The sequence below is a fragment of the Phaseolus vulgaris genome, chromosome 5, assembly GCF_051622355.1.
Source record: "Phaseolus vulgaris cultivar YP4 chromosome 5, ASM5162235v1, whole genome shotgun sequence".
NCBI classification, from domain to species: Eukaryota; Viridiplantae; Streptophyta; class Magnoliopsida; order Fabales; family Fabaceae; genus Phaseolus; species Phaseolus vulgaris.
In genome coordinates, this window is record NC_143502.1 from 26,790,401 (window position 1) to 26,805,298 (window position 14,898).

Consider the following 14,898-nt stretch of genomic DNA (forward strand, 5'->3'; position numbering starts at 1 on the left):
GAGAACGTAAATAGAGGCCAATGTAATGCAATTTGAGGTAGCACAGACATAGAATGGAGACACTATGATAAATAGAATGGTGTAGTGGGTTACTTAGTATATAAAGAAATGACGTTTTTTTAGTGCGAAAGAGGTATTGGTAAGAATCACATAACTATATTTTGTAGATATAATTAATGCTGTTAGGAGAGTTGATGAGAGGAGGTGATACAAATAACGTCTTTTACAAGGATATATTAGATTCACTACACAACCGGTGTAATATGCTCTGCTTAAAGAAAAAAAAAATATTTAAAAATTTTATCTTTGGGATTACATATAATTTTAAAGATAGAGAAACCGGTGTTATATGTCATTTCAGAGTAAAAAAAAAAGTTGAAGTTAATAAAAAGATATATTACACCAGTTATTACTCATAACCAGTGTAATATATGTTTTTACCCAATTTTTTGTTTGCGCCCTCACTCTCCATTCGCATTTTTTTTTTATCAGCAATGAATAAATTAAATTAGAGGGTTACTTCAGGGGTAACCCAACCCATATACACAATCACAAAGTTACATTCCTTGTGATATAGAGCAAAATCAATTACCCAAAAGTTCTGAAACTTTAGATGTCAAAAACCTACAACTAATTGATCCCAAACTGGTGTACACAGGTGTAAATTCTGCACCAGTTTTTCCTAATACTATTACCAACATCAGCATTAAAACAAAATAATAGCAGCTCAAAGTCTGCACTAAGAGAAAAAAAAACACAAATTGTATTTGGCTACTTAGAATTCTGTGCAGCAGAATAACCTTTGACAGCACCATTCCCCCATACCAGACCACACCAAGAATAAAGACAGCAACAATGCGTTAGTCCTTTGTGGCTATAGGATCTCCACAAGTTGTTCCTTGTATTAGTACACACCTTCCAGCACAACAATTAACCATAAGTTCCCCATCTTGTAACATTCTGTCCACGCAAACCATGGTATCCTGTTCCAACCAGAAACCAGAAAACCTTTCCTAGCTTTCAGCTAGGATATAAGTAATACAAATTGATAAAGAACAGTTATAACAATCTTAGAAATAATTCTATATTACACATCACCCATCCCTCCTACATAACCCCTCATACCCTTCCACCATTAACCTATCTTCCTTTCATCTCTATGCAAGTAGCAACTCCTTCCCTATACTCCTTCCATCTACTAGCAACTTTTAATGCACAAGATAGGGTTTAAAAGCCAATCTGAGAAAGAATAATTATAGGACTTCATTATATACCTCAACCATAACCAAGTTTTAAGTTGAGCCATATGGAATATTTCCTCCGTATCAACACTATCTTGTTTAAAGATAGTTCTGTTCCTTTGATCCCAAATGCTCCATACTATAGTTGTCCATACACCTTTCCACACAAAATTTTGTTTATAATTCATCTGCATCAAATAGAAGCTCTCAAAATGGTCTTTGAGGATTTTTTGTTGTACAAACATAATTCCAATCCATCTAAAACACCAGTTCCATACCTGTATTGCAAATTCACACTCTAGGAACAGGTGTTGAGCCGATTCAGGCCACTTCTGACACAGAGCACAAAGAGATGTATTTACCCCTACACCTCTCCTGGAAAGGTTTATCCTTGTTGGTAACCTATCCAATAAGACCCTCCATGCTGTAATTTGGACATTTGAAAATGCTCTAGACATCCAGAGATGTTCGAAAATTATACTCTTATTACATGAATCACTTTTTGTAACACATTCATATGCAGATTTAACAGAGAAGTCTTCGCCTTTCCATGTCATACAATCCTTCATCTCTCTATCTAGTTTAAATCCAGCCAAAGTTCTTGATAATTCTTCCTGTAATGCAACTTGCCATTCAAATCCAGGACGTCTCCATCTTAGATTCCAGATCCATACCGAGTCCACCCAACTACCAACTTCTTTCACTTTTAACCCCTGATCAACTGATAAAGCATATAGTCTAGGATAAATTGACTTTAAACTATTATTATTGACCCAAGAGTCCTCCCAAAATCTTATTTTATCCCCAACACCAATCTTCCACTTGATTTCTTTATGGAACCACCCCATCGAACTCTCCTCTCCACACACCTTGATGAGGTCTCTCCACCACCACGATTGGTATTTAATAGGGATAGGTGACTGATCTGTTCCACTTCCATACTTTGACTCAATTATCTCCTTCCATTTCCCTCTTTCTTCTCCTTGAATTCTCCATTTCCACTTGGCCAACAACGCTTAAAACAACGAATGTCTTTAATTCCAAGCCCACCTTCTTCTCTTGTTTTGCAGATATTTTCCTAGCTAATCCATGGAATTGTTCGCTTGTCCCTTCCCCATCCCCAGAGAAATCTTCTTTGAATACAATCAACTTTTTATATACCGATTCAGGGGCTTTGAATACAGAGAAATAAAACAAAGGGATAGCTGATAAAACCGACTTTATAAGACATACTCTTCCTGCCAAAGATAACAGTTTCCCTTTCCAGGAACTTAATTTGATCCTTATCTTGTTCACTACATGTTCCCAGAACTGGCCTTTCCTTGGGTTACCACCAATAACCATACCCAAGTATTTAAAAGGTAAAGTCATTTGAGAGTAGTTCAAAATCCTTGCATAACAATCAAAATATGTTTTTTCAATGTTTATAACTGCTAGATTAGATTTGTGAAAATTGATTTTTAATCCAGATGCAAGTTCATAACATCTAAGAATAGCTTTGAAAGCACATTTTGAACATTATCTTCACACATAGGAAGAGTGTCATCTGCAAACTGCAAAATACCCAGCTCAACCTCAAGTCTACCGACTTTCACACCTTTAAGCATATTCCTCTTCATAGCTTGCTTCACAAGTCCTGTGAGGCCCTCAGCTACAATAATAAACAGGAACGGTGCAAGTGGATCACCTTGTCTCAGCCCTCTAGTCGGTTTAAATTCCGTTGTGGGGCTCCCATTTACCAACATTGACACCGAAGCAGATTCTAAGCACCCTCTTATCCAGTTCACCCATTTGTCATGAAAACCTAGTGCACTTAGCATATCATATAGAAAGTCCCACCTGACTGAGTCATAGGCCTTTTCATAATCCACTTTCAAGCATACACCTCTCTTTCCCCTTCTCTTAAGGTCTTCTAATACTTCATTTGCTAATAGTACACTATCTAACATTCCTCTTTCCTTCAAGAAAGCAGACTGACTTTCATCAATCACCGATGGAAGAACCTTCTTTATTCTACACGCTAGCAGCTTCGCAATAATCTTGTATAATACCCCAACTAAGGCTATAGGTCTATATTGTTCAATCTTTAATGGATCCTTAACTTTAGGTACAAGAGTAATGAAAGATGCATTACAACCTTTAGGTATCCTCCCAGTAACTTGGAAGAGTCTAACAGCCTTAAAGATATCATCTTCCATCACTTCCCAATTATGTTGTATAAATTTAAAATTGAATCCATCTGGCCCCGGGCTTTTCGAGCCATCACATTGCCACACTGCTTCTTTTACTTCCTCTTTTGTAAAATCCGAGATTAAACTTACATTGTCATCTGAGGATATTGAGCGAAATTTCACTCCCCCCAGTCTGACCCCAAAATCCTTTGTAGCCGATAATCTATCCTCGAATAATTTTTTTGCTTCCATTTGCACCACTTGCGGCTCCTCCGTCCATATACCCCCCACTTCTACACTTTTAATTCCATTTCTAAGTCTCCTCCATCTAATAATCGAATGGTAATACTTTGAGTTAGAATCGCTATTCTTCATCCAATTTACTCTAGCCTTTTGGCGATACAGAGATTCTAACTTATTGTCAATCACCCTCAGTTGTCTCATAAGATTCAATCTTTCTAACCTAGTCATGTCTTCCAGCATATTGTCATCATCTTTATTGTCAAGATCCACTATGTCCTTCAAAATTCTACTCTTTGATGTTTCCAGATGCCCAAATACTTCCTTATTCCAGATTTTAAGATCAGCCTTTAGGAGTTTCAGCTTCTCTTTAAATCTTCTTATATCATCACTTTGCACATTATAGGAGTTCCATTTTTCTTTCACCAGATTCTTAAAATCACCATCCAGCAGCCACGCATCAATAGACCGAAATGGTTTAGGACCCCAATCCTTAACCACAGATTTCACCACAATAGCACAGTGATCTGATATTTCCCTTGGTTGGGTATACTGTTTACTCAATGGCCATTCTTGGAGCCATTCTTCATATACAAGTACCCTGTCTAATATGCTTTTAGCTAATCCATTCGCTCTATACCATGTGTACTTCCTTCCAACTCTATACCATGTGTACTTCCTTCCAACTGATGGTAATTCCAACAAGAGATTATTTTCAATAAAAATATTGAAGTTTTTAATTTCATTCTCTTCATTCGCATTATTTTATGTTTTATTGTTGAAGAGTTCATTTTGCTTCTGTCAACGCCACTGCCTTTACCGCTCCCTCGTTGCTTCTCTCTTATTTCATTCTCTTCATCATGAGAGCATCCACACCAAACGAGATTCTTTCATTCATGCATCTTTGCTATTTTGTTGCCACTATTGTCGTCACTCTTACCATCGTTGTCGTCGTCACATTGCCTCCATTGTCGCCAACTTCGTACACGTTCACTCTCCAGGTTAGTTTTATTTTTAAATATTTTAAATATTTTAATTTTAATTATTATTTGGTTTGTGATTATTTATATAGATAATTAGTTTTATTATATTGCATTTGGAATATAATATATGTTTTAAATTGGGTAATTGTTATATGTTGAACGTCTTGGTATTAGGTCTGGGGGTGCTTGACCCTCGACAATGTTGAACGTTTTGGTAGTGGGTTTATGGTTTAGTTAAATCAGGTAATATATATATATATATATATATATATATATATATATATATGTATATATATATCAAACTGTATTTTTAGAGGGTAGAGATATGATGGATAGTGTGTTAGTGACTAATGAAGTGAGAAGGAAGAGAAAGGGTTGTGCATTTATCAATGTTGATTTTGAGAAGGCATGTGACTAGGTAAGACGGGAATTTGTAGAGTATATGTTGGGGAGGTTCATTTTCTAGAGCAAATGGATCTCATGGGTCAAGGGTTGTTTGGAGACGTCTATGATATCAGTCGTGGCGAATGGAAGTCAATAAATAAGTTTAAACCAACAAAGATACTGAGGTAGGGCATCCACTAAAACCTTTTTTGTTCTTAATTATAGTTGAAAGGTTAAATAGGATTGACAAGCAGTTAGAAGAAACCTGTTGGAAGGGGCTAAAACAGATAAGAAAGAGGTAGAAGTAAGTATTTTTCAATAAGTATAAGCCAATTACAAATAACATTATAACTATTAAGAGCATTTTGAGATGTTTTGAACTTGCAACAGTCCTAAAGATTAACTTTTATAAGAGCAAGATTGGGGGCTTAGGATAAATGAGTACCAAAAGGAGTGTCTTTATAAAATATGGATTGAAAGATAAAATTATACCACACGAACATAAAACATAAAAGTGGTGAGAGATATGCGAATAAGGAGTATGAAATTGGCTATTAAGATAAAAAAAATGAAAGTCTATTTTCCTCCATCAATGTGTATTCCTAATTCTAAGTTACATTACTATTGTTACTTGATTTAGGATCGTTCCAACATATATATTGTGGTAAGCATAAATTATGCAATGTTTCGGAGGTAGTAGGGATAGGAGGGGTATTTTTACTTTTTGATTTTGCCTATCCAATATAGAATTGCATCTCTTATTTATTTTATTCTTTTTTATTGTTAAAAAAATCTTATTACTATTTATATTATTATTTTTATTTCGTATCATTGTATTCGAAGAACATTAGCCTTACTACAATGATTTACATCGACTCTTTGACCTCATATATATAATTTTGCAATCTGGTCGGTATAACAAAACATTGCAACAATCAGATTATAGTTCTTGTTCTGTGATATTGAGATTGGTATTGTTATAAACATATTCAGTGTGGAATGGATAATTAAAATAGTAAAAAGTAAGAAATGTTAACTTTTGTGGTAATAAGAAATGTTAATAGAAAATTACTAGATCTCGATGATGAAAGAATTACATACTTTATCTCTCTTTTTTAAAATGAAAAATAAAATTGAATGCTATTTTCAAAAACAAAATAAAATGTTTCGGTCAAAAGGTGAACAAGTTCAGTCTACTAAACTTTTCCGACCTTGTGAGTAATTTAAACTTCATTGTATAAAATGCATTATATAAAGAGAATATAACCTATCTAAAACAATTTTATACTGGTAATTTTTTTAATATATATTATTATAGAAAAATGTGTGTGTTTGATGTACTCGAATATAAAATATTACTATGTTACATTCCTGAAACAACTTTACAATTCATCATTCATAATAATAATAACATGTTATAATGTATAAAAAATAAAATCACAACTACTACGTAAAGTATTTTGTTTGTTTGTAACCAAATCATATGGTATAAAATATAAAATGCGTATCCGTATTTTGTTTGTCTTTTAAAATAGGCACGTTTCACGAAGCTGTGTTATTTTGTAATGAAATTAAATAATTGTAATCAAATTAAACAGTAATACTATTGAACGTAATTGCAAAAAGAATAATTATATTAAATGGAGCATATGATTAAAATAATTCATCTATATCTCTATTTATGCTAAGACCTTAAGTTAGATCTAACATTTCCTAATACTTTGGTATCAACACCTTCTTCTCTCATGAGAATATAGATATAATTGTACTTCTATTTTCTTGAATTTTGTAAATTAGCACTCACGATCATGTTGTACATTTTTTATGTTTATATGTTGTCCTATCATTTTTATTTTTAGGGTATATTCTTGTTTCTACACCTTAACTTTTCATACTTATATCATATGACTTGATATCTTTTGAAAAACAAGGAAATATAATTCAAATTTTTACATTTTGTGAATGCTTATAAGCTAGATTTTTTTTTGTTTTTTCCACTCTTAAGACTTGACATTTCAACTAAATTAATCGAAAGCAGGAAGGATATGGATATTAATAAGGGAGGTTACTGACATAATATTTTACATGCACTAGTGCAGAAAGGGATTCTACATCATATCCATATCTTTAAATATGTTTTGAATGACTACATAAACAAAACAAAACAAAAAAAATCTGCTAGTTTTATCTGAATTTTAGTGTTTGGGAAACACCTAGTCTTTGTTTAAGAGATTAAAACATCCTTCAAATGATCCAATTAATTTAATTATTTTTTTAATAAAAAAAATACAATAATAAGATTTTAAAATAGTGTATCCCTACAATCTACATACTACTCCGTTATAACATGATATATAATAATATCAAATCAATAAACATAATGTCTATTATTTTTAAAGTTATCTCTAAATATATAACTTATCTTAAGTAATAAGGTTCCAAAGTTTATATATTAACATCGTATAAGCTTGTAGAGAAATACTAGAACTCCTTGATATTAACATTTTCTTTCTAATTATTTGTATTTATTATTCATTAATTCACTTAGTATTTCCGCATGTATAACTTTATTTGGTATTGTGTTAAATCCTTGACAACTGAACTAAAATTCAAAAGGGTTAGAAAATTACTTACTCGAAGAGTTCACTTCAATTTTTGACCATAATGATTGTAACCAAAACAAAATATATAGAGAGAGAGGATTAAAAATATTTAATAATTATTAATTCTTTATAATCACTTTTGTTTCATATCTATATCTATTAATGTTCAAGTTGGAAAATGAGGATTCTTGGGTTCGGAAAGACAAAGGGTCAAGAGTATTCACGAAAAATTAACGTACAAAAATCTTAATGACGATGTTCATGGGATTGAAAGGGAGCTGTATGGAGATTTTTGGAAGCTGAAGGCACAATCATCTTCACAACTCACAACATGAAGGGTTATGGAAGACAAAATAGCGTCTAAAGCAAACTTGGTTAGAAGGGGTTATGCATGAATACCTTTATGTGTAGTCTGTGCGGGGAGGAATAGGAAACAACGTCCCATCTTTTCTGCACATGTAGAGTAGCTTGTCTTGTGTGGTCTAAGTGTTACGAATGGATGAGATTGACAACGACAGGTAATAGGAAGCCAAAAAACCATTTTAAAAGTTTCAGGATGAGTGGTGTCAAGGAAAGTGTTAATTAGATTTTGGGCGGCGTGTGGATAACAATTGTAGGAGAATTGCGGTCACATAGGAACAAAAGGATTTTCAAAGGAGGCAGAGTTGATCACATTGAAATTTTCACTATGGAACAAATGAAGACTTGATCTTGGATTACGTCTAAAGCGCGCAGTGTAAGTTTTTCATACTCAGATTGGTATCTTGAGCCTTTGATTTGTATGAGGTCAGTTAATATTCCTAGGAAATTGTTGTGTCTACTTGTAAGTTTTTCAGTTTTTCAGTTTTTCTTAAGAGTCTAGAAATTAGATCCTCATACAAATCTTTTGTATAAGGGTTGAGATGTCAATATACCTCTTATTTATTCATTCGTTTTTCGTCTAAAAAAAGTTTAATACACAAACTAAAATGCATTTGAAAAATATAGAAGTATTTATTAAGACTAAAAATCCTTATTTAATATTTTATTAATCGTTATACATTTCTATTATAACAATTGTTAATAGCTATGGAGATGGCTAAGAAAATATATTAAATTAAGTATAGATATTGAAAAAAATATTAAGTCCATTTTTTTTTATCTAAAATAAATACGCCCTTAAGTGTTTTTTAAAAATTTAGTTTTCAGGTTTTTTAGAAGATAAGTAACACCAAGTATGTACATAAATACACATATACATATACAAATTTTTTAATAAAAAAATAAATAGAAATATTTAATATCCCAATTTTATATAAAATATCATTTCAATCTGCCAACATTCTAAACACTGGATTAATATATGTATATGAATGAGTGAAAAAGGAGATTTTCATCACAATCATTAGTCTATTTGAAGAGATAACTTAGTCAATCGTATACTATTTTTAGTTTAATATTTTAAATTTTTCTTACAATATTGGTTAATACATCTAAACATTAACCCTGTCTTATTTTATATTATCAAACATGTTTATTACAATCATAGCAAAATTACTTTACTTGTATACTTTTTTTAACAAAACCAAATATTCCCGAATCTTGAATCAAACCTAAACTCAATTCGAAAATATGAGCATGTGCAACCTTCCTGGCCTCGGAAAAGTGAACGAAAACATGAAATGACGTTTCTCCAACAGCATTCTAGTACATTAGCTTTCAGAAAACAGTGCATGGCACATCAGAAAAGAATAAATAAATGATAGATAATAGTAACAACAGTGGATCTGAGGCAATCATTCATCATTGTTACTTTATAGAGAGAGAAATTATACATGAATGGGACATTTTATTTTGGGAGAACATTGAATCACATAAGATTATCAAAAGTCACAGCAACAACACCATCAATTCTTCTCTGAATTCTCTTAGGCTAACGAAAATGTTATGCAACTGAGGAAGAGAAAAACGGAAGGAGAAGTAGGTAAAAACTAAGAGTGTTAACTAAGAGTAATAGTAACAGTAACAGTATTTTTACAGTCTAGATCAGCATGGGGTCTGCACCAACCTGAGTGCTGCACATTTTAGGTGAATCCATCAAACAAGGACTGAGCCTAAACATGAGAATGCAAAACTCCATTTGACTAAGAGCACCATCTCCGTCCAAATCACCCTCCATTAGCATGCCCACGAGCTCGTCATCTCTCACGTCCAAACCGAGCAAGTAACAGTTGATCTTCAAGCTCTCGAAGGTGATGAGACCCTTGTTCACGTCCATGAGCAAGCGAAAACCGTTGCAGAGTTCTCCAATGAACCCTTCTGCCCCCATGCGTGCAATCATGGAGGGGAAATAGTCCTCGAAGTCCAGAAGGTAGTCAAGTTCCATCTCCTCAGGAATCTGTCGGCCAAAATCTCAAGAACAGGTTGCTGCTGTTAGTCACTGTGTGCAGAGGATAATGGTAGCTTGTCATAGAAGGGTCGTATGTTTGTTTATATACTAAAATAATCAGAAACAGCCAACAGAGATTTAGGATTCTGAATATTACCCTTTTATGTGTCTTTTTGGTATACATGCTTCTTCAAATTATGGCATTTTGTCATACAAATTCGCAGAGTCAGAAAATTTCTCAATGGTTTTATCAAAATATAATTATTAGGTATGCCTCATTTATTACCCTTATTGCTTTTTAATTTAATATTACTACATTTCATAATGAAGTTAACGACAAACACCGAAACAAGCTTGAAAAAGATTTTGAATTTCAGAAATTTATTAACACTTTTTCTTTAATTTCAAAGTCTGACAATACTTTCACAATTTCATAGACTGTGATGATAATTTATTCTATATATTTTGTATATCTCGACTTAGACAAGCAATTAGTTACACACAATAAACCAATCTAATGGTATTTACAAATTTTTTTATGAGTATTATAAAAAGGAAACAAATAGTAAAATAAATTTAGATTCTCTTAATTAGCTTACTATCTATATTTATATGTGTATATTTTTAACTTTCATCAAATTGAAGTTATGGATTGTTTCTAATTTATGAGATAAATTCAATTAATTTTATTTTCTTTAGTTTTAGCTAATGGTGATGAAAAGTTATTGAAAATTATATTTAACTTGTACATTAGTGTCTTACACTATTATTTGATACTAGATTATCAAGCTTTTAGTAATATTATTATTTATAAATTATAAGTTTGACTGACTTTTATAATATACTATAAAAAAAAAATTTAACAGCTATAAAAGAAATGTACATAGCTTGTATATTTAAATTAAACAAACTTTTATTTATAATGTTCTAATAAAAAATAAAAACATAGCTGATTCTTCTATTTTAAACATTTTTTTAAATTTTTTTTCGGTTAAGATAAAAACAGTAACCGAATTAATAATTATTGCATACTTTCCTTCCAAAAAAAATAATTAATAAGTACTTTAATAGCATAAACGAGCAAGTAACAATCCATAATGGTACACAGATAATAAATTAACTAGTTAGAATAATGTTTGTACCGTAAAGCAAATGATTTACATAACCCTATCACATCTTCAAGCCTACTTTTTCTCCAATAGTTTTACCTGAACATCTTCAAGTAGGTTTTTTTACACAAATATGATATAATGAAAACGATTTTTTTAGGTTTAGAGTTTAGGATTTAGATTATCTTAATTAGCTTACTATCTATTTATATTTATATGTGTATATTTTTAACTTTCATCAAATTGAAGTTATGGATTGTTTTTAATTTATGAGATAAATTCAAATAATTTTATTTTCTTTAGTTTTTGCTAATGGTGATGAAAAGTTATTGAAAAATATATTTAAATTGTACATTAGTGTCTTACACTATTATTTGATACTAGATTATCAAGCTTTTAGTAACATTATTATTTATAAATGATAGGTTTGACAGACTTTTATAGTATACTATAAACAAAAATTTAACACCTATAAAAAAATGTACATAGCTTATATATTTAAATTAAACAAACTTTTATTTATAATGTTCTAATAAAAAAAATAAAAACATGGCTGATTCTTCTATTTTAAACATATTTTTTATTTTTTTTCGGTTAAGATTAAAATAGTAACAGAATTAATAATTATTGCGTAATTTCCTTCCAAAAAATTAATTAATAAGTACTTTAATAGCATAAACGAGTAAGTAACAATACAAAATGTAATAAATTAACTAGTTAGAATAATGTTTGTACCGTAAAGCAAACTTTTACATAACCCTCACAAATTCAAGCCTACTTTTTCTCCAATAATTTTACCTGAACATCTTCAAATAGGATTTTTTACACAAATATGGTATAATGAAAACGAAATTTTCTTTTTCATAACTAAAGTCGTATTATTCGTGACTTCTTTATTAAGTGATTTTTCAGAAGAAAAAAAATGGTGTTAATATTGGTTAAATTTACCCATTACGGTTAACGAAAAATCCGTTCACATAAGTAGGGTTGTTAAACTAAAGGCATCAGAGAAACGCTGACACGTGGATGAGCCATTAATATGATGTGAATGTTTCTGTTGTGGAGCTTATAATTATCTCAGCTTTCATTGCACCAATTGCTTTCTTTTACACAGAGTAATTGAGACGTTCTCTTTCGTGGAAGGTGCGCAAAGCTTTTTTGGAAGCATAAAATGTGTACGCAAAATTGTACTCATTCATAACGTATACATGAGAAGAACATACATACACCTGTAGCCACTTCATGAGAAGGTTCCACGTTTGTGTTTTATTTCATGGGACCCAGCATGTGCTTCTTCAACATTCATACTTTTTTTATTTCATTAATCAGAACGCTAAATCTTTAGAGCAACAGTTTCTACTTTTATGTACAGTAATGTTACAAAGAAAAACAAAATGAGACACAGACACAGACACGTACGTTAGGGTTTTTGCTACTTACATAAATCTCACATAAATCTTCTGAATTTTTCTCTTCATTGCCAATGGATATTTGTTTAAAGCTGCTTACGATCAGGAGGACAATGGAAGACGGCTGTATGTCACGCCGTGCTAAGGAAATATTTTATTTATTTATTTTGTAACTATAATATAAATGCTTCTTTTAGCTATTTATGCAAGAATTTAAAAACGACAATGTTTTATTTTAATTATATATATATATATATATATATATATATATATATATATAACAATAAAGCTGTTATGCTTTAGGTAGCATGTGGTAGTGACAAATTTGAGAAGGTTGGTGAATGGATGCTATGATACAACTGGTTCCAAGAAAGAGGTTAAGTGATCATTGTCAAAGATGATGAAATAATGACTTCTTTATTGTAGATTATCACAGGATCTCTTTATATTTGAACAAATGCTATAAGAGAATCTTAAAATAGTATGACACAGTAAAATCACATGAAATAAAATAAAACTCATAATATAACTTTTATCTAAGATAATAGTTAAAAAAAAACAGTGGGAGGAGTGTGAAATGAGAAAATATAAATTGTTGTAATGTGTAGTGCAAGTGGTACACATGTCGGGTTTTCTTGGGATAAGTTAATTAAGTGATTTGAACAGTGGAAAAGATTTAGCTTTTTATTTAATTGGATGAAAAAAATTGAGAGAGAAAAAGAAAAAAAATGCAAAATGGGTAGAAAACAAGATTATTTGACTAAAGTAAAATAAAATGAAACCTGAGAATAAATAAATAAATGATTATGTGTTTGTCAAAATTAGATATAAAAATAAATAATGATTTACACTGAATGACAGTTCTTATTGTATATATATATATATATATATATATATATATATATATATATATATATATATATAACAATAAAGCTGTTATGCTTTAGGTAGCATGTGGTAGTGACAAATTTGAGAAGGTTGGTGAATGGATGCTATGATACAACTGGTTCCAAGAAAGAGGTTAAGTGATCATTGTCAAAGATGATGAAATAATGACTTCTTTATTGTAGATTATCACAGGATCTCTTTATATTTGAACAAATGCTATAAGAGAATCTTAAAATAGTATGACACAGTAAAATCACATGAAATAAAATAAAACTCATAATATAACTTTTATCTAAGATAATAGTTAAAAAAAAACAGTGGGAGGAGTGTGAAATGAGAAAATATAAATTGTTGTAATGTGTAGTGCAAGTGGTACACATGTCGGGTTTTCTTGGGATAAGTTAATTAAGTGATTTGAACAGTGGAAAAGATTTAGCTTTTTTTTTAATTGGATGAAAAAAATTGAGAGAGAAAAAGAAAAAAAATGCAAAATGGGTAGAAAACAAGATTATTTGACTAAAGTAAAATAAAATGAAACCTGAGAATAAATAAATAAATGATTATGTGTTTGTCAAAATTAGATATAAAAATAAATAATGATTTACACTGAATGACAGTTCTTATTGTTATGAGAATAAATAAATAAATGATTATGTGTTTGTCAAAATTAGATATAAAAATAAATAATGATTTACACTGAATGACAGTTCTTATCGTTATTTTTGTTGTTGAAAATTTTAATTCCAAAATTGGATTAAACATCATGTGTAATGCTAAGAATGAGTGAAGTTATCATAAAAAAAACACATCTACACACAAGCACACATATATTACATAGCATCCAATTAAACTCGTGGGTGAGCTCTTAAACTCCTCTTAAACTTGTTCGAGTTTAAAAGTCTAGTGGTAACTCACGAGTTAATTTGTGAGTAGATTTGTTGTTTGGCAGATTCAGAGTGGACTTGAGTAGACTCACGAAACTCTGTGCAAACTCATGAGTTGGAGGTCGAGTCAACAAGTTCGTCTTGTCGCATATTTTCATAGTCTCAAATTTTCGTGCCTCACCTCCACCGCACCTCACCCCCACCATGTTAGGCCTCGTCCAACTTCTTCGCGCTTCTCTACACCTCGTCGCACATGCCTTATCGTCGCAACCCCGTTCAAGTAGGCTCTACAATTGGATTGAGTTGTGTTTTTGCGGTGCGCGACTATGGATTTGAGGGATTAGGAAATTTTAATTTTAGAATTTGTTGATAGGGGCAGATTGGGGGTGTGCAACTGTGGTTTGAGGGGTTGGAAAATTTTAATTTTAGAGTTTGTTGATAGGGGAAGATTGGGAATTATCATAAAAATGATATTTAAATCCTTGGCTCAAATATTTTCTGAAATAAAATTGGGATGAAATTATTTTTTATTATTTTGAATTTAGTCAGTACAATGAAATTGTGGAATTACTGCTCAAAATGTGGAAAAGTGAGATGTAATTATGCTTTTAAAACATT

At 31.1% G+C, this 14,898-nt stretch overlaps 1 pseudogene; it reads right to left on the reverse strand.

Moving 5' to 3' along the window:
* Positions 1–9,389: 9,389 nt before the first annotated feature.
* On the reverse strand, positions 9,390–10,085 carry LOC150027547 (calcium-binding protein KRP1 pseudogene; annotated as a pseudogene).
* Positions 10,086–14,898: the final 4,813 nt, after the last annotated feature.